Source organism: Zalophus californianus, chromosome 1 (assembly GCF_009762305.2).
Source record: "Zalophus californianus isolate mZalCal1 chromosome 1, mZalCal1.pri.v2, whole genome shotgun sequence".
NCBI classification, from domain to species: Eukaryota; Metazoa; Chordata; class Mammalia; order Carnivora; family Otariidae; genus Zalophus; species Zalophus californianus.
In genome coordinates, this window is record NC_045595.1 from 68263778 (window position 1) to 68284990 (window position 21213).

Sequence of the window (21213 nt, forward strand, 5' to 3'; positions counted from 1 at the left end):
GGGCTGTGAGGCTACAGATCTCCCCTTTGGGTTGGTACGAATGACATCTCATAGAATTGTCTACAAATCAGGCTTGGGTTTTTTCCTCATGTTGGCTGCTCATCAGGAACTTCCTAAGAAGACATAGGTGTGGACTGAGGGAGAGGAGACAAAGCAACAGACACGGGAGACCGAGCAGTCTGAGACCCCTGCCCATGCAGCTTATGCCATCGGATACTGCTCGAGCCTGATTTCTTATATACCATTTTTGCTTGACAGCGGATGCCTACTGCACCTGCCTACCCTAATAAGAGGCTCAAAGCTAGGTTCTGCTGGTCACGGGGTCACTCGATGCCCTATTGTCAGGTGTTCAGTACCAGGGCCTGGTAACAAGCATGAGCTGTTTCCCACAAGGAGAGCAGTTATGGAGGAGAGGGCATGGCTGTGTTCTAATACCCCTCGAGGACTTGCGGATCCTCTTCTAGAACTTCCCAGAGGTCCTCTACAGCACCTCTACTTGTTACAGACACTTTGTATGTCACTGGGTCTGTCCGGTCCTGCATAAACAGAGGGCCAGAGTGGCTTGCATTGCTGCCTGGGCTTGTGACAGAGTCTTCTCTTACTCTGGGCCCCACTCAATCCTGGCTGCCTTACAGTTTACTTAGTAAATGGTTGCGAGCAGCATACTTGCATGTTTCTCTGTGCCATCTCTGAAGCCCAAAATAGCCCACCAAGCTTCAAGCCTCTTTTTTTTTTTAACTGAAAGGCTAAATGATGATGATGATTATAATTAGATGATTATAATAATACCAATAATAAAACAACAACCCTAGCTGTCTAGGACAATCCAGCAGAGAAACAATGACCTAACTCAAGTGGTTGGGACCGAGGCTGCAGCTGGCGAGGTAGTGTGCTAACTCCGTTTCCTTCTAGGGCCGGGGAGGCACAGGTGGGCTGATGGCAGCGAGCACTACTGGGGGCACAGATGCTTGTTTTTGAAACTCTTGCTTTGAAGTACTGTGGGAGCTGGTTTAGAATTAGACTTTTTATCACACTTTTGAAGAGTACCCCTCATTAGGGAGTTGACCGTTTCTATACATTTCATTCCCTCTTCTTCAAGAGTATTCTATCCATATTCCTGTGTCTTCCTTTTGCTTGTTGCGGGCTCTGATTGGGGTCATTTTCTTTTCTATTTATGTGTAGACTGTATCTCTGAGTTTCAAAGTCACATATTGAACTTTGAGGCACTTGGTAGGCATTTTGGATGATCTTATTTGGCATGGAAGCGTTAGCACTATCTTAGTAACAACACTTGTGGCTGGATTTCATGAAATTTGGCAAGTGCTTTTTTTTTTTTTAAAGATTTTATTTATTTGAGAAAGTGAGAGAGTGAGAGAGCACAAGCAGGGGGAGGAGCAGAGGGAGAAGGAGAAGCAGACACCCCACTGAGCAGGGAGCCCAATGTGGGGCTCCATCCCGGGACTCTGGGATCATGACCTGAGCCAAAGGCAGATGCTTAACCTACTGAGCCACCCAGGCGCTCCTTGGCAAGGGCTTTTTAATGGTCTGCTCTCAAATCAGTCAATCAACAAATAAATGCCACCTCAGTAACCAATTGGAGGTAGAGGCTGGAAGGCCCCCTGGGTGCTGAGGAAATTGTCACCCACATATCTCCTAAGCTCAGACTAAGCGTTAAGCCAGGCCTTTGCCAGTCAGCCGTGCTGAACAGATGCCCCATGGCACTAGATACATTATTCAGACACCCCCCCCCACAAACCCATACTTCCAGGAGTCACCTGGATCCAAACACACAGATTTAAAAGCTTAGATCAGATTTAAATAATTTAAGTTCGCTACAAAATGAGATGACTTTTCTGCAATCACAGAATGATTCTAGAACATGCAGATCAAATATAAATGTGTGCCTTCCAAAGGGTGTACTAGAGAATTAAAGTGTGTGGATAGTTTGGAAAATCTTGTTTTGAAATATCTAAACTGGACTGCAACAAGCACAGAAGTTGAAAGAGTTCCTTCCCGTGGTGTTCAGCACTTTTTCTTCTTTTTGAAGGAAAATCTATGAAGTATGTTGTCCCCAATTAGTGCCATCTTTTCCCCAAAAGTAGTGCTGAATTTTTACATCAAGAAAGAGGAAGGCCTTGTGAGTTATAATAATTCACAGCTCTGTGGTAGGAAGGAGTTGGGAAGACAAAGGGGAGATCCAGGTCGAATATGCTGGAGGAAGCCCAGGCTTCTCTATAAAACACGAACAGGAGTGATTTGCAAAGAAGGGAATGAATCACTTTAGAGTGTTCATTCTTCCAGTTCTGTGAAGCTATGAAAGAATTTTTTATTCTGTGGAACCCATTTCTAAGATGTAGCTTAGACATGAACTCTGTGTCTGTAGATAAACCACTGCGTTGAAATGGGAGCAGAAGGAAAGGACAAAGGATCTGAAATGATTTGCTGCCACTAGCAAGTGGCACTGAACTCCCTAATCCTGAAGTAGGCTCCCCTATCCCGTTACCAAAGGATGGTCAGAGATTTTCCCAGGATGCTTTGGGTGGTCAGAAGCTGGATTAAAATAGATAAAACTATCTCTGTGCTCATCATTTATTTCTGAGTCTATATACTAAAGCCATCAAAACAACTACATTTTTACAAGGTGTTTTTAATTGATGATGCATTTGAAAACTTGTGGCTGGGTAACACTAGGGAGAGTTTTTCTTGAGTGCACAGAATGTGGTAGTGGGCCGTGGGCCACAGAGGTCCAGCCAGCCCGTGTGGTATGGAAATGGTGGCTGCTGGCATGTCATGGCAATCACTTATAACCTGATAACCTCTGATAACTTATAACTTATGCTGTATAAGTGTGAACTTCCAAGTTGTCTCTCAGTCACTTAAGTTTGGTGGAGGGGAGACATTTTTAAGATGGAAAACTGAAGAGTTCCTGTCCGTGGCTGTCCTTGGGCTTCACTTTTCCTGCAGCCACATTTCATCAGATGACTCAGATGAGAGTTTCTTCTCCAGTGTAGAGAGGCTGAGTCTCCCATTGTTAAGACTGAGCTGTGAGGCCCAAAGGATGAAGCATGGAGGGTAGAGAGAAGAAAGCCCAACCCTTTGGGCCAAGAAATGTGGGGAAGAGAGGAGAGAGAAAGAGCACAGTGAGGTCAGGAGTGTGTGTCCTGACTCTCCTTCTTGGGGTGGGATGTAAGTGGTGTGCACGTATGCCTTATGTTGGGTAGAGTAGAACCTTCAGAAGCAGGTATGGGGGCCTGAGAACATGGTGGGGAAGACTAGCTGGTGCAGGGGTGCTGTAACCCTCTCCAGAAAGCCCTGTGTAAGCACATGCACCATGGTCCAGGGATGACTGTGGAGCACAGATTAGAAGAGTTGTCTCTCAGGTTGGGCCCCACAGCCTGTACAGGGCGTGCAGGGAGCCAGGGGTTCTCATGAGCCCTGGTGAGTGAATGTTGAATGGCTGCATAGGCTACTAGAGCTGCTGAAGCCCAGGGTGGGGAGGGGGAGGCTGCCAACAATAAAGACCCTAATGATGAGCTGCCTCTGTGGAGTCACAGTCAATAGCTGGGTGTACCGTTCGTGACAAAGGACAAAGGCCGGTTACCTCTTAATCGACATGGTCCACACACCAGACTGGCCCCCTGTGGCAGAGCCCAGTCTAGAAGGACCCCACGTGTACTTGTCATCCTGTCCCTCATTGCCAGGAGACCAGTAAAGCCTGCCCCTGGTGCCGGATCTTGGGAAGGAGGAAGGAGATGGAAGGAGTGTCCCCGTTGGGGAGTTGAACTTTAACCTGCCTGAACATTTTCCAGGAGGAGGGAGTTTTAATTAGAGAGTACATAGGCAGGTTTGAGTCATTTTCTGTTTTCTTCTCATCCTAGAGCTCTTGCATAGGTCACCAGGGTGGCTCCCATTTACTTGCCCGTGTTCTTGTCCACTTCCTCACCTTCCTCTCTGTTACCAGAGTGACTCCAGGAAAGCAAAAATGCTGTGTCTCCAGGTGCTCACCTATTTAGGACCCTGCAGTGGCTGCCAGGGCCCTCAGGTGAAGTCCAAGTTCTTCAACATGGCTTCGCAGACTCCCTCCTCAACCCCGTAGCAGACATATTGAATGATATGCACATCTCTAAGGGGTGCTTTTGTCTGCGTTCCTCTCTCAACCTGGACACCTGGCCAATGCTTGTTCCTCCTTAGAGGAGTCACCTTAGGACCCTGACCCTGATCACTAACACCTGGAAGCCTCCCCATCTCTGGCTCCTTCTCCCCCCATCAGGGACAGTGACTCACAGTCCATTCCTCAAGTAGCCCTTTCCACATTGTACCTGGATTGTCCTTTGCTGCCCACTATCGTGGCCTCCACTCGGTGGAAGTGTAAACAAACAGGACTCACCTTGGTCCTGGGATTAAGTCCCAGAATTTGTGACTAGGAAACCCTCAGATCTGAGGTTTGCATACTAAAAAGCCAGGCTCTGCAGCTGTTATTTGCTTACACTGTAATTGTGGTGTTTACATATAAACTGATACTCCTAGGTAAGTACCTGATAATAATTTGCCCCCTTTGGAAGGTAAATATTCTCCTTTTCTCATCTACTATTAGTTGTCTTAATCCCTTTGCTCTGAGAACAAATAGAACAGTAAATTTTAGTCTACCACGTTTGATCACAAATTCAGAATTGATGAAGTCTGAATTAGTGAGATTTTAGTGTATATTTCTTCATAGTTTATGTTCTCTCCTGTAATTATGTGATCTAATTCCACATACAGCCAGCTGCCAACTCTTATCTTGATGCATTTTTATTACAGACAGAAGAAATGTACCAGACTTTTATATAGTAGAGAGAGCAAAGAGCATCATTATCCAGTTGAAACTGAAGAGGAAATTCTCAGCGGGGTGAAGAGCTGTGTATTTTTATCGAGTGTTCATTAGCTATCCTCTGTGCAGGGGATCTACATGAAAACACCCAAAGGATGGGAAGCAGACAGAGAAAAAGCCCAAACGGCAGGAAAGACATCACAGGGCTTCCACTGTGTCCAGAGGCTCAGAAAACAAAAGTAGGGGATGGCAGCCATCGCTTTAATGTCAAGGTGGGAGAGAAAAGCGCTGGGCTTCAATATAAACACTGGGCTTTTGTTTCCTGTAAGTACAGTCATTGCTGATGAAGCCAGAAAAATACAATCAACATTTATTAATGAGGTCATTTATTTGTCAATAATGTGTAATGTGTATATGTGTCTGTATTACTCAGAGGTCTCCAGGAAAACAGAACCAATAGGATGTGTATGTGTATAAGTATACATATTTATATAAATGTGTAAAATAAAGAGATTTGACATAAGTAATTGGCTCACATGATTATGTAGGCTGACATACAACATATTCTGTGGCTGAAAACCCAGGAGAGTCAATGGTGTAGTTCTAGTTTGAGTCTGAAGGACTGAGAACAGGAGAACCAATGGTGTAGTTCCAGTCCAAGGCCAGCAGGCTTGAGAACTGGGAAGAGCTGATGTTCCAGTTTCAGCCCTGAGGCAGGAAATAGCCAGTGTCCCTATTTGAACACGTCAGACAGAAAGAATTTTTTCTTACTTGGGGGAGGGCTCTCCTCTTTTGTTCGGTTTAAGCCTTCAACTGATTTGATGAGGCCCACCCACATTAGAGAGAGCAATCTGCCATATTCAGTCTACTGATTCAAGTGTGAATTTTGTCCAGAGATCCTCACAGACATATTCAGAATAATGTTTAATCAAATACCTGGGCACCCTGTGGCCTAGTCAAGTTGACACATAAAATGAACCATCAGGGGTCTTTGAGTGATTTCTGAGCCCAGAATCTGCAATGATCCTACACAGTGACAGTAATGAAGCCTCCCCTTGTGGACTCTGCTGTGTAAACCTGTGGGCAGTCTGGACCAGGATTTCTCAACCATTGAGAAATGGACACTACTGACATTTTGGACCAGATCATGCTTTGTTGTGGGGTACTGTCTTGTGCATCATAGGTTTTTTGACATCAGTCTCTGGCTTCTATCCACTATATGCCAGTAGCACACTCCCAGTTGTGGCAGCTGAAGACTTCTCCAAACATTGCTGAATGTCCCCTGGGAGCCAGTATAGCCCTCAGTTGAGAACCATTGGTTTAGACTCCTACTCTCTTGCCCTTCCCTCCACTTTGTGCTTGGGGCTTGTGTGAGTGCCTATCTAATGCCATGGGAAACCATCTCCCAAGACCTGTTGCCACCAGACACTGCCAGAAGAGGCCACAGAAGCATCTCCCCCACCTTTACTGTCCTTACTTTGGAAGATATTTTCACCAGGATCTAATAGGTAGAAGATGCAATTAAATCTCATATAGACAGAGATAATAAGATCTCCCACCAATTTTCAATTTCTAGACCCGTTCTCATTTGCCAGAAATAAAATCATAGTGCCCCTTCTGTTTAATGGGGGGAAGTTTTGTCTAAAACAGCATGTGTTTGGAGTCCCCCTGGGATATCAGGAGAGTTAGGGGATCAGATGAAGGTCACAAGGGTTATAGGAACTGCTGCCTGGCAGTCTCGGAGTGATGGCATTCGGACTAGGGGAGCCATGGTTTCCCCATGAAGCTGGCCTGGAACTTGATCTGGCTCGTTCTGCAGTGCAAGTGTTCCTGGTGGAATCTGGGTTTGCAGAGTGTGCCTGGGGACAGCCATTCATGGGGCCAGAGTGCCCCTGGAGCCAGAGGGGACCTGTTTGTTCATTCTTTCATTCATTTGGCAGTCAGCCATTTAGTCCACACCTACTCTGAGCCAGGCATTGCACAAAGTCCTGAGGATTGAACATTTAAGGAGATGAATTTGTGAAATAGTGAAACAAAAGTGTTTCAGGTACTCTTGTTATTATCTTGTTATCAACTGCCTTTTTGAATATACCCATTATAGTAGGTATAAAGTGGTATCTCATTGTGGTTTTGATTTGCATTTCTTTGATGGCTAATGGTTTTCAAGCATCTTTTCATATACTTATTGGCTATTTGTGTATCTTCTTTAGAGAAATGTCTATTCAAATCCTTTGCATTTTTTTAAAGTTGGATTATTTGTATTTTTCTTATTGAGTTGTAAGGGTTCTTTATATATTCTGGATGTAAGTCCCTTATTGGATATATAATTTTATCCTATCCTATAGGTTGTCTTTTCACATCATTGATAGAGTCTTTTTTTTAAATTTTTTTAAGATTTTATTTATTTATTTGACAGAGAGAGAGAGAGCACAAGTAGGCAGAGTGTCAGGCAGAGGGAGAGGGAGAAGCAGACTCCCTGCTGAGCAGGGAGCCCGATGCGGGGCTCCATCCCAGGACCCTGGGGTCATGACCTGAGCCGAAGGCAGACGCTTAACAGACTGAGCCACCCAGGCGCCCCGGTAGAGTCTTTGAGGTACAAAGTTTTTTCATTTTCGTGAGTTCCAATTTATCTATTTCTTTTGTCACTTGTGCTTTTGGTGTCATATCTAAGAAACTATTGCTTAACCCAAGGTCATGAAAATTTACACTGTTTACATGTAAGAGTTTTATAAATTTACCACTTAAATTTAGGGTGTTGATCTTTTTTGAGTTAGTTTTTGTATATGATGTGAGGTAGGAATCTAACTTTACTCTTTTGCATGTGCATATCCAGTTGTCCCAGCTGTTTGTTGAATAGACCATTCTTTTCTCCATTGATTTGTCTTGAAACCCTTGTCCAAAATCAATTGACTGTAAATATAACTGTTTATTTCTGAACTCTCAATTCTATTCCATTGCTCTATATTTCTATCCTTATGTCAGTACTACAATGTCTTGATTATTGTAGTTTTGTAGTAAGTTTTGAAGTTGAGAAGTGTGAATCCAACTTTTTTCCTTTTTTTAACATTTTATTTTATTATGTTATGTTAATCACCATACATTACATCATTAGTTTTTGATGTAGTGTTCCATGATTCATTGTTTGCGTATAATACCCAGTGCTCCACTCAATACGTGCCCTCCTTAATACCCATCACTGGGCTAACACATTCCCCCCACCCCCTTCCCCTCTAAAACCCTGTTTGTTTCTCGGAGTCTATAGTCTCTCATGGTTTGTCTCCCCCTCCGATCTCCCCTGCTTCATTTTCCCCTTCCTACTATCTATTTTTTGTTAACATATAATGTATTATTTCCAACTTTTTTTCCAAGATTGTTTGGTTATTCTTGGTCCTTACACTTACATGGATTTTTGGATCAGCTTGCCAATTCTTGCAAAGAAAGCAGCTGGGATTTTGATAAAAATTGGATTGAATCTGTAGATCAATTTTGAAAGTTTTGCTTAGCAGTATTAAGTCTTCCAATCTATAAACATGGGATGTCTTTCCTGTGTTTAGTATACAAGTCTTGAACTTCTTTTGTTCAATTTATTTGTAAGTATTTTATTCTTTTGAAGCTGTTGTCAATGGACTTGTTTTCTTAGTTTTATTTTTTTTGAGTGTTCATTTCTAGTATTTAGAAATATGATTGATTTTTGTATATCAGTCTTATATCCTGCAGCCTTGCTGATCTCAGTTCTTTGGTTCTGATTGTGTGTGTGTGTGTGTGTGTGTATGTTTATTCCTTAGAATTTTCAATATACAATATCATGTTTTCTCTAAATAGAGACAGTTTTACTTTTTCCTTTCCAATCGAGATGCTTTTTTAGTTCTTGTTCCTGTCTAATTGCCCTGGCAAGAGCCTTCAGTACAATGCCGAATAGTAATGGTAAGAATGACAATCTTGTTATGTCAGTGATATCTGAGGGGAAAGCATTCATCCTTTCACGATTAAGTATGATGTTGAGAAAGCTGAGAAAGTTCCCTTCTGTTCCTAATTTGCTGAGTATATATATCATGAAAAGGTGTTGGATTTTATCAAATGCTTTTTCTTTATTGAGATGATCGTGTGATCTTTGTCCTTTAGCCTATTAATATTCTGTATTACATTGATTGATTTTTCATATGTTCAACCAACCTTGCACTCCTGGCATAAGTCACACTTTGTTATGCTATACATAATCTTTTTTATATGTTGCTGGATTTTTTGCTGATATTTTGTTGAGGATTTTTTCATCTGTATTCATAAAAATATTGATGTATAGTTTTATTTTATTGTGATATATTTTTTCTGTGATATATTTTTTGTTGCAATACCTGTGAAGCCATCTAAACCTGTGCTTTTCTTTGTGGAAAGTTTTTGATTACTGATCCAAAATTTTTGCTCCTTATAGGTTTGTTTTCTATTTCTTTGTGAGTCAGTTTTTGTATGTTCTATCTAGGAATTTTTCCATTTCCTTTAGGTTATCCAATTTGTTGCCATACCATTGTTCTCAGTATTCCTTTATGATCCTTTTTATGTCTGTATTGACCTCCTCTTTCATTTTAGTAATTTGAATCTTATGTTTTTTTCTTGGTCAGTCTAAAAGTTTGTTAATTTTGTTGATCTTTTCAGATAACCAGCTTTGAGTTTTATTAATTTTTCTTTGTTGTTTTTATATTTCATTTGTTTCCTCTCTTGACTGTATTATTTCCTTCATTTTGCTTACTTGGGCTTAGTTGTGTTTTTTTTTTTTCTAATTTCTTAAGAGGTTATTGATTTGTGATACTTCTTCATTTTTTTAATATACGTGTTTATAAATTTACCCTTAAGCACTGCTTTCACTGCATCTCCTAAGTTTTGGTGTGTGTGTTTTCATTTTAATTCACCTCTAAGTATTTTCTTATATCTCTTGAACCTCCTCATTTTTTTTTGTACCCCAGATTAGATCATCTCAATCTCAGGCAGTCTCAAACTTATCTTCAAGTTACTTGATTTTTTCTTCTGCCAATTCATATTTGCTGTTAAGTTTTTTAGTGATTTTTTTTTCATTTCAGTTATTTTTCAAGTCCACAATTTCTACTTGGTTCTTTTTCTTAATTTCTTTCCCTTTGTTGATATTCTCTGGTGAAATATCACTCTCATACTTTTCCTGAATAATTTAGACATGGTTACCTTTAGTTCTTTGATCATATTTATTTTTTAATAAAGATTTATTTATTTTAGAGAGAGAGAGAGAGAGAGAGAGAAAACGCATGAGCTGGGGGAGGAACAGAGGGAGAGGGAGAGAATCCTCAAACCAACTCCCTGCTGAGTGTGGAGCCCAATGTGGGGCTCGATCCCAGGACCCTGATATCATGACCTGAGTCAAAATTAAGAGTCGGACACTTAACTGACTAAGCCACCGAGGTGCCCCTGGTCATATTTATAATAGCTAATTTAAAGTCATTGTCCAGTAAGTCTGGTATATAGTATTTCTCAGGGACAGTTTCTATTGATTGCTATTTTCCCCTGTGTGAGTCATTTTTCTATTTCTTTACATGTCTCATAATTTTTTAAAGTGGACTTTTCAAATAATATAATGTGGCAACTCTGAAAATCAGATCTCTCCTTACCCTGGGTTTGTTGTTGTGTCTGTTTGTTTGTTTAGTGACTTTTCTGGACTAATTCTGTAAATCTGTATTCTTTGTAATGTATGAGTCCTGAAATTCTTCTTGGTTAGTTTAGTTGTCAGCTAATTGGGCAGAGATTTCCTTGATGCTTTGAATCAATAAGTCTCCCAGCCTTTGCCAAAGGGCTCTGTGTTTGAGGATGTTTTCAGTGCTACGGCAGGCAGTTTACACTTCTTAGTCTTCACTTCTTACTTGCTCGGTTCCTGAACATTCATCAAGAGATGAGAGATTAGAGTCTTTTTATTTCTTTCCTGAGCATACACACAACTCTGTGTATGCACACAGCTTTGTAGATTCCAGGCATATATTGAAGCTTTTCAAAACCTCCCATAGACATCGCATTTCTCAGTTTTCCTTTTAAATATTTTGACCAACCTCTTGTTATCTTTAATTAGAAGTTGTTTTTTTTTTAAAGATTTTATTTATTTATTTGACAGAGAGAGAGTGAGAGCAGGAACACAAGCAGGGGGAGTGGGAGAGGGAGAAGCAGGCTTCCCGCTGAGCAGGGAACCCGATGCGGGACTCGATCCCAGGACCCCGGGATCATGACCTGAGCCGAAGGCAGAAGCTTAACGACTGAGCCACCCAGGCGCCCTACATCATTAGTTTTTGATGTAGTGTTCCATGATTCATTGTTTGTGCATAACACCCAGTGCTCCATGCAGAATGTGCCCTCTTTAATACCCATCACCAGGCTAACCCATCCCCCTACCCTCCTCCCCTATAGAATCCTCAGTTTGTTTTTCAGAGTCCATCGTCTCTCATGGTTCGTCCCCCACTCTGACTTACTCCCATTCATTCTTCCTCTCCTGCTATCTTCTTCTTTTTCTTTTTTCTTAACATATGTTGCATTATTTGTTTCAGAAGTACAGATCTGTAATTCAACAGTCTTGCACAATTCACAGCGCTCACCATAGCACATGCCCTACCCAATGTCTATCACCCAGCCACCCGATCCCTCCCACCCCCCACCACTCCAGCAACCCTCAGTTTGTTTCCTGAGATTAAGAATTCCTCATATCAGTGAGGTCATATGATACATGTCTTTCTCTGATTGACTTATTTCACTCCGCATAAAACCCTCCAGTTCCATCCACGTGGTTGCAAATGGCAAGATCTCATTCCTTTTGATGGCTGCATAATATTCCATTGTGTATATATACCACTTCTTTATCCATTCATCTGTCGATGGACATCTTGGCTCTTTCCACAGTTTGGCTATTGTGGACATTGCTGCTTTAAACATTAGGGTGCACGTACCCCTTCGGATCCCTACATTTGTATCTTTGTGGTAAATACCCAGTAGTGCAATTGCTAGATCAGAGGGTAGCTCTATTTTCAACTGTTTGAGGAAACTCCATCCTGTTTTCCAGAGGGGCTGCACCAGCTTGCATTCCCACCAACAGTGTAGGAGGGTTCCCCTTTCTTCGCATCCCCGCCAACATCTGTCGTTTCCTGACTTGTTAATTTTAGCCATTCTGACTGGTGTGAGGTGGTATCTCATTGAGGTTTTGATTTGCATTTCCCTGATGCCGAGCGATGTTGAGCACTTTTTCATGTGTCTGTTGGCCATGTGGATGTCTTCTTTGGAAAAATGTCTGTTCATGTCTTCTGCCCATTTCTTCATTGGATCATTTGTTCTTTGGGTGTTGAGTTTGATAAGTTCTTTATAGATTTTGGATACTAGCCCTTTATCTGATATGTCATTTGCACATATTTTCTCCCATTCTGTTGGTTGTCTTTTGGTTTTGTGGACTGTTTCTTTTGCTGTGCAAAAGCTTTCTATCTTGAAATCCCAATAGTTCATTTCTGTCCTTGCTTCCCTTTCCTTTGGCGATGTTTCTAGGAAGAAGTTGCTGTGGCTGAGGTCGAAGAGGTTGCTACCTGTGTTCTCCTTTAGGATTTTGATGGACTCCTGTCTCACGTTTAGGTCTTTCAACCATTTGGAGTCTATTTTTGTGTGTGGTGTAAGGAAATGGTCCAGTTTCATTCTTCTGCATGTGGCTGTCCAATTTTCCCAACACCATTTGTTGAAGAGACTGTCTTTTTGCCATTGGACATTCTTTCCTGCTTTGTCAAAGATAAGTTGACCATAGAGTTGAGGGTCCATTTCTGGGCTCTCGATTCTGTTCCATTGATCTATGTGTCTGTTTTTGTGCCAGTACCACACTGTCCTGATGATGACAGCTTTGTAATAGAGCTGGAAGTCCGGAATTGTGATGCCGCCAGCTTTGCTTTTCTTTTTCAACATTCCTCTGGCTATTCGGGGTCTCTTCTGGTTCCATACAAATTTTAGGATTATTTGTTCCATTTCTTTGAAAAAAGTGGATGGTATTTTGATGGGGATTGGATTGAATGTGTAGATTGCCCTAGGTAGCATGGACATCTTCACAATGTTGGTTCTCCGAATCCATGAGCATGGAACGTTTTTCCATTTCTTTGTGTCTTCTTCAATTTCTTTCATGAGTATTTTATAGTTTTCTGAGTACAGATCCTTTGCCCCTTTGGTTAAATTTATTCCTAGGTATCTTATGGCTTTGGGTGCAATTGTAAATGGGATCAACTCCTTGATTTGTCTCTCTTCTGTCTTGTTGTTGGTGTATAGGAATGCCACTGATTTCTGGGCATTGATTTTATATCCTGCTACTTTACTGAATTCCTGTATGAGTTCTAGCAGTTTTGGGGTGGAGTCTTTTGGGTTTTCCACATAAAGTATCATATCATCTGCAAAGAGTGAGAGTTTGACTTCCTCTTTGCATATTTGGATGCCTTTGATTTCTTTTTGTTGTCTGATTGCTGTGGCTAGGACTTCTAATACTATGTTGAATAGCCGTGGCGATAGTGGACATCCCTGCCACATTCCTGACCTTAGGGGAGAAGCTCTAAGCTTTTCCCCATTGAGAATGATATTCGCTGTAGGTTTTTCATAGATGGCTTTTATAATATTGAGGTATGTATCCTCTATCCCTATACTCTGAAGAGTTTTGATCAAGAAAGGATGCAGTACTTTGTCAAATGCTTTTTCTGCATCTATTGAGAGGATCATATGATTCTTGTTCTTTCTTTTGTTAATGTATTGTATCACGTTGATTGATTTCCAGATGTGGAACCAACCTTGCAGCCCAGGGATAAATCCCACTTGGTTGTGGTGAATAACCCTTTTAATGTACTGTTGGATCCTATTGGCTAGTATTTTGGTGAGAATTTTTGCATCCATGTTCATCAAGGATATTGGTCTGTAATTCTCCTTTTTGTTCGGGTCTTTGTCTGGTTTTGGGATCAAGGTAATGCTGGCCTCATAAAATGACTTTGGAAGTTTTCCTTCCAGTTCTATTTTTTGGAACAGTTTGAGGAGAATAGGTATTAATTCTTCTTTAAATGTCTGATAGAATTCCCCTGGGAAGCCATCTGGCCCTGGGCTTTTGTTTGTTGGGAGATTTTTGATGACTGCTTCAATTTCCTTAGTGGTTATAGGTCTGTTCAGGTTTTCTATTTCTTCCTCGTTCAATTTTGGTAGTTGATACATCTCTAGGAACGCATCCATTTCTTCCAGGTTATCTAATTTGCTGGCATAGAGTTGCTCATAATATGTTGTTCTTATTTCTTTGGTGTTGGTTGTGATCTCTCCTCTTTCATTCATGATTTTGTTGCTTTAGGTAATTTCTCTTTTCTTTTTGATAAGTCTGGCCAGGGGTTTATCAATCTTGTTCATTCTTTCAAAGAACCAGGTCCTAGTTTTTGTTGATCTGTTCTACTGTTCTTTTGGTTTCTAGTTCATTGATTTCTGCTCTGATCTTTATGATTTCTCTTCTCCTGCTGGGTTTAGGCTTTATTTGCTGTTCTTTCTCCAGCTCCTTTAGATGTAGGGTTAGGTTGTGTATTTGAGACCTTTCTTGTTTCTTGAGAAAGGCCTGTATTGCTATATACTTTCCTCTCAGGACTGCCTTTGCTGTATCCCAAAGATTTTTAACAGTTGTGTTTCCATTTTCATTGGTTTCTATGAAATTTTTAAATTCTTCTTTAATTTCCTATTTGACCCATTCGTTCTTTAGTAGGATGCTCTTTAGCCTCCACGTATTTGAGTTCTTTCCGACTTTCCTCTTGTGATTGAGTTCTAGCTTCAAAGCATTGTGGTCTGAAAATATGCAGGGAATAATCCCAATCTTTTGGTACTGGTTGAGACCTGATTTGTGACCTAGGATGTGATCTATTCTGGAGAATGTTCCATGGGCACTAAAGAAGAATGTGTATTCCATTGCTTTGGGATGGAATGTTCTGAATATGTCTGTGAAGTCCATTTGGTCGAGTGTGTCATTTAAAGTCTTTATTTCCTTGTTGATCTTTTGCTTAGATGATGTGTCCATTTCAGTGAGGGGGGTGTTAAAGTGCCCCACTATTATTGTATTGTTGTCAATGTGTTTCTTCACTTTTGTTATATTAATTGCCTTATATCCTTGGCTGCTCCCATGTTCGGGGCATAGATATTTACAATTGTTAGATATTCTTGTTGGATAGACCCTTTAAGTAGGATAGAGTGTTCTTCCTCATCTCTTATTACAGTCTTTGGTTTAAAATCTAATTTGTCGGATATAAGGATTGCCACCCCAGCTTTCTTTAGGTGTCCATTAGCATGGTAAATGGTTTTCCACCCCCTCACTTTCAATCTGGGGGTGTCTTTGGGTCTAAAATGAGTCTCTTGCAGACAGCAATCGATAGGTCTTGTTTTTTAATCCAATCTGATAGCCTGTGTCTTTTGATTGGGGCATTGAGCCCATTTCCATTCAGGGTAACTATTGAAAGGTATGAATTTAGTGCCATTGTATTGCCTGTAAGGTGACTGTTACTGTATATTGTCTGTGTTCCTTTCTGATCTATGCTGCTTTTAGGCTCTCTCTTTGCTTAGAGGACCCCTTTCAATATTTCTTGGAGGGCTGGTTTCGTGTTTGCAAATTCCTTTAGTTTTTGTTTGTCCTGGAAGCTTTTTATCTCTCCTTCTATTTTCAATGACAGCCTAGCTGGATATAGTATTCTTGGCTGCATATTTTTCTCTTTTAGTGCTCTGAAGATATCTTGCCAGTCTTTTCTGGCCTGCCAGGTCTCTGTGGATAGGTCTGTTGCCAATCTAATATTTCTACCATTGTAGGTTACATATCTCTTCCCCCGAGCTCCTTTCAGGATTTTCTCTTTGTCTCTGAATCTTGTAAGTTTTACTATTAGATGTCGGGGTGTTGACCTATTATTATTGATTTTGAGAAGGGTTCTCTGTGCCTCCTGGATTTTGATGCCTGTTTCCTTCCTCACATTAGGGAAGTTCTCTGCTATTATTTGCTCCAATATACCTTCTGCCCCTCTCTCTCTTTCTTCTTCTTCTGGGATCCCAATTATTCTAATGTTGTTTCATCTTATCGTATCACTTATCCCTCGAAATCTGCCCTCGTGATCCTGTAGTTGTTTATCTCTCTTTTTCTTAGCCTCTTTATTTTTCCATCATTTGGTCTTCTATATCGCTGATTCTCTCTTCCGCTTCAGTTATCCTAGCAGTTAGTGCCCCATTTTTGATTGCACCTCATCAATAGCCTTTTTGATTCCGACTCGGTTAGATTTTAGTTCTTTTATTTCTCCAGAAAGGATTTCTCTAAAAGCTTCCATGTTTTTTTCAAGCCCAGCTAGTATCTTTAAAGTCGTGATTCTGAACTCTAGGTCCGACGTCATAGTAATATCCATATTGAGTAGGTCCCTGGTAGACAGTACTACCTCTTGTTCTTTTTGCTGAGGTGATTTTTTTCGTCTTGTCATTTTGTCCAGAGGAGAATAGATGAATGAGAGAACAAAATCCTAACAGGTTGACAATGTCCCCAGCAAATATACTGTATACAAATCAGAAAAGACCTGAAACCAGGGGAAAATAAAGGGAAAGAAAGAAAAAAGAAAGAGAAAAAAAGAAGATAAAAACAAAAACAGAACAATACAAAAAAAGCAGAATATGATCAAGTATGATCAGGCTAGTGCATAGATCAGGGCCACACACTAGATTTTGGGCATATTGTGGTCTGTTAGAAAAAAGTGCCTCCTAAAATTTTAAAGGAAGAAAGACATATATGTACAAAATAAGGGTGGATACAATGAAGGGATGGAAGATGAATGTAAAGATGAAAATTATAAAAGACTTCATAAAAGGGATTGATAAGGTAAGAAGCTGTTTGAAAAAAGAAAGAAGATTAAAAAAAAAAAAAGGAGAGAATGTGATCAGGCAGGAGACTAGAACATAGCCATACACTAGTGATTTAGGGTATATTTTGATCTGTTAGAAGAAAATGTATCTCAAAATTTTAAGGAGCGAACAACTTATGTATATATGCCAAAAATAAGGTAACTACTATGAAGGGATAAAATATGACTCTAAAAATGAAAAATAAAAAATGTTTTTTTAAAAAAGGGATTGATAAGATGTTGGTTGAAAAAGGGAAAAAGAAAAAGTAAAAAAAAACAGTTAAAAAAATTAACTTTGATGAACTAATGAATCATGGTAAAAAAAAAAGCCGTGAATTCTATGTGCAGTATTCCCCTAGCGCTGGAGTTCTCCCGTTCTCCTTGATTGGTAAACTTCGTCTTGGCTTGCTGGCTGTTCGTGCTCATCTTCTGGGGGAGGGGCCTGTTGCTGTGGTTCCCAAATGTCTTTGCCGGAGGCTGAATTGCCCCGCCCTTGTGAGTCCGGGCTAAGCAAGCTGCTCGGGTTTGCTCTCAGGAGCTTTTGTTCCCTGCAAGCTCTCGGTACAGCTTTGGAGGACCAGGGCGAAAATGGTGGCCTCCCGATCTCCACCCGGAGGAGCTCAGAACTCGGGGCCCCGCTCCTCAGTGCACCCCCGGAGAAAAGCTGTCAATCACTCCCGTCTCCCTGGTCTCCGGCCGCACTCTCTGCTCACCTGGCCTGTGACCGAGCGTTTGTATCTCTGGCACCCGACCCCCGTGTGGAGTCTCCAAACCCAGCAGATCCCTGCTGTGCGTTCCCGCGCCGCTCCTCCCAGGCGAGAAAGGGGAGTCTCCCCGGCTCTGCCGCTTGTTGGGTCCCTGCTGGAGGAGCAGTGGCCTGACTGGGCCGCGGATCATAGTTTATGGCAACCCCGAGCTGAGAACCCGTGCCTCGGCTCCGTCTCTGCAGCCGGCTTCCCCGCTCCGATACCTGGGAGCTCGGGCGCACTCAGGCACCCCCGGTCTTTCTGTGACCCCAAGGGTCCTGAGACCACACTGTCCCGGGAGGATTCCACCCCCCGCTTAGCCACTGCAGCGACATCCCTCAGCGGAGCCAACTTCTAAAAGGTCCGATTTAGTGCTCCGCGGCTCTATCACTTGCCAGAAGCAGCCGACGGAGGCCCCCTCCCCCCCGCCGTCTATCCTCCCGAATATCGCCTGGGATTCACTTCTCCGCTCGTCCTACCTTCCAGGAAGTGGTCGCTTCTCTGTTCAGAGAGTTGTTGCTACTCTCCTCTTCGATCTCCTGTTGAGTTCATAGGTGTTCAGATGGTTTGATCCCTATTCAGCTGAATTCCTGAGACCAGACGAAATCTAGGTCTCCTTCTCCTCCGCCATCTTGCTCCTTTAATTAGCAGTTTTACTCTATGCCTTTTCTGGGCCCCCTTTTGTGTTCATTCTACTCCTAACTTGTAGAGCCCTGTGCACTTCCTAGACTGAGCATTGCTCACTCTCTATGTGAGGTAGTTTGTTCACTTCCATGTTTCCCTTACTAAATTATGATGCTCGTGGAGACCAGTGATCAATTTTTTTTTTTTTTTTTGCATCTGAAAATGTATAATATAATCCCACATGTCTCTGGAACAAATGGCTGTTTATGGACTCTGTAACTTAAGGAAAATTCCTCATCCATAGGATATGCAGTGTTTACCATGTTGCATTTAAAGTTCTTATTTAGCACTTAGAATAGGAATTCTTTTTGGATGAACCTTTCTTTGCAACCTCTCACCTGTCAGGCATGTACTTGAAATGTGGGGATTATTTATGTTTTTGAAATATGCTGAACATCCTTCAGTTCCTGATGCTGGTTTGACAAGGCTGCTGACTCTGGGCTGAACAGAGCTGACCTTTTCAAACGAAGCCATATCTGTTACTAAAAGCTTGGTATCATTTACTAGGAGTATAGATTTGCCCATTGGAACATGGGACAGAAGGCAATCTGCTTCACATTCCTTAGTGTAGCCCAAGTAGATGTGATGTGAAATTGACATTTCTTCCAAATTGACATCTGGAAATAAAGATATATATATATATATATATATACACACACACACACACACACACATATTTTTTATGTATAATATAAATCTTAATTGCAGTAAAATATACATAACATAAAATTTACATTGTAACCATTTTTAAATATACAGTTCAGTAGTGTTGAGTATATTCACATTGTTTTACAACCAATTTCTAAAGCATTATTCAGGTATATGCCGCTTTTTGAAAGTTCTTGTTATGCCACTTTGCTTTTTACAAAAGACCTCCTTTAGTACCTGTTTTTGCTAATTGAAGGAAATTCAAAGAGGACTTCCATATTTACAGAAAAAAAAAAAGGCCAAAAACGAAAATAGCACTCAGCGTTTTGTTTTGCAGTGAGCTGAGCCATTACAGGGGCAGCATTCATCCTGAGCTGCCAGACGGGTGCTCGCAAGCTCCTTCCCTAAGAACCACACTCAGCATCTCAGCATTAAGCCATCATAGTTTTGAACTGTGTCTGTGAGCATCTGTGCTTTATTTTGATTTATTTTGTGCATCCATTAGCAAGATGTGCCCTAAGGTATCAGAAAAGCCTAAGAGAGGTTATTTTTTTGGGTCTGGGAATGCTAAAAATCTTTCCATATGAATTAGTGGTAATTGTATCTTTGTTTTACACCATTTCAGCTTTAAAAAATTTTCATAAGAACACTCTACACTCAGACATCAGGGGAAACCTGTATCTTAAATATTGAATCCTGTAACCTGAAACTTTCTTGATTATTTGAGGGTGATGAACCAGTTTGTGAGATCCTTCGAGTCTGTGTCTGTGTTCCTGATAAAGTAATCTTCATACTTCATAATAAGCATACCTATTATCAGTCGTGGGGGAATCCAGAGCTAGAGGAGGGTAGGATCCATTTCTGCTAATCATAGTCAGCTTAAATTATTATATTGGTGGACCAGCAGGTTAAGGTATGGGTTAGAGGGGGCCACCTGAGTGGCTCAGTTAGTTGAGGGTTGGACTCTCAATTTCAGCTCCAGTTGTGATCTCAGGGTCCTGGGATGGAGCCTGGCATTGGGCTCTGTGCTCAGTAGGAAGTCTGCTTAGGATTTTCTCTCTCCCTCTGCCCTTCTACCCGCTCATGTGCTCTCTCTCTCTCTCAAAATAAATAAATAAAATCTTGGAAAAATAAGATATGGGTTAGATGATGTTTGAGCCTTTTGGGTGGACTGCAATGAATTTTGCTATATGGAGACAATGTGTCACAGTAGGCAGAACACTGACTTGGGAGGAAGACCAATCTCTATCTGAATGACTAGATTTGTACCTTGGATAAATTACTGAGTCTCTCCAAGCCTGTTTCCCCATAGGAAGAATGACACTGTGCATGTCTGTTGCCTAGTTAGGTAAGGATTTATAAAATTGCTATTATTGGCTGTCTTCCATTTGTTTGTGAAAACCAGAAATCAACTTTGTCTCCCTTTTACTTGGAATTTCCCTTTTACTTGGAATTTTTATCCCCTCCCCCCAAAAAAGCTCTCTACCATAAAAATAACATGGTTATTTCTAAAAAGCTTTATGTATGCTTAGTAATAAGTTGATGCTTTCCAGTTGTAGTTTAAAATGCTTAGAAGATGATTTTAGCTCCTTTTCAGGTGTGGAAGCAAGAGTCCTATTATTTATACATGTGCATATGCTAGTTAGAATAATTTGATTGCAAAGGACAGGAGAAGCCTGTAGCTTACTCAAGCAGAATGAGGAAATGTTGGGAAAGAGACTTGGAGGCCTCAGAGATTGGAACTAGGATGGCTCTAAGGGTCTTGGTACTTGGTAGTGTGAACAGGTGGAGAACCTCTTCAAGGAGGGGACTTGAGAATTACTCGGCTCCAATTACAGTCTTGGGCTACTTGGTACAAGAGTCACATTTTGGGGGAGAAAGTCTCATTGGCCTGGCATGAGTTCTGTGTCTGTACTTTGCCTGGAGTGACTAAAACTTCAAAAGGAGTGGTTCCACTAATGCCACACAAAATGTGGGGATGGATGTTCCCAAGAAGGAAGTTGGGTGGCATTACCAAATTGTTGGGGGATGGTGGATACTGGGCAGGGGAAAACAACATGTGTCTATTCTCCAAGTACAGCTTTATAGGAACTGCCTGAATTGATCAAAGCTTGGTGGGCAGAAGCCACTTTGATGTGAACAGAATAAGCACTCTGCTTTAAATTCAGAGGCTATAAGAACCCTCTCCCCACCTTTTAAATTGTTTCCGGTGTTGGAAAAGATTGGTAAAGATTTATAAAGTAGTAGATAAGATGGTGAAAGTCATGTCGTCTGAGAGATGGCTTCAGGATCTAGTGGAGTTCTGATAATTGATCTCTCAAGAGAGATATAAAGGATTCGTTCCTGCAGAGTAGGGAGGTAGAGAGCCTAGAGCCCAAACTCCACCTGGTCTGACTCCCCCTCTTTGATTTCCATCAGTACTACACAG

At 41.4% G+C, this 21213-nt stretch overlaps 1 protein-coding gene across 3 annotated transcripts in view; it reads left to right on the forward strand.

Moving 5' to 3' along the window:
• Positions 1 to 21213, forward strand: part of LOC113918524 (myosin VIIA and Rab interacting protein) — a 417240-nt gene that overhangs the window by 19074 nt on the left and 376953 nt on the right. The window lies entirely within an intron of this gene.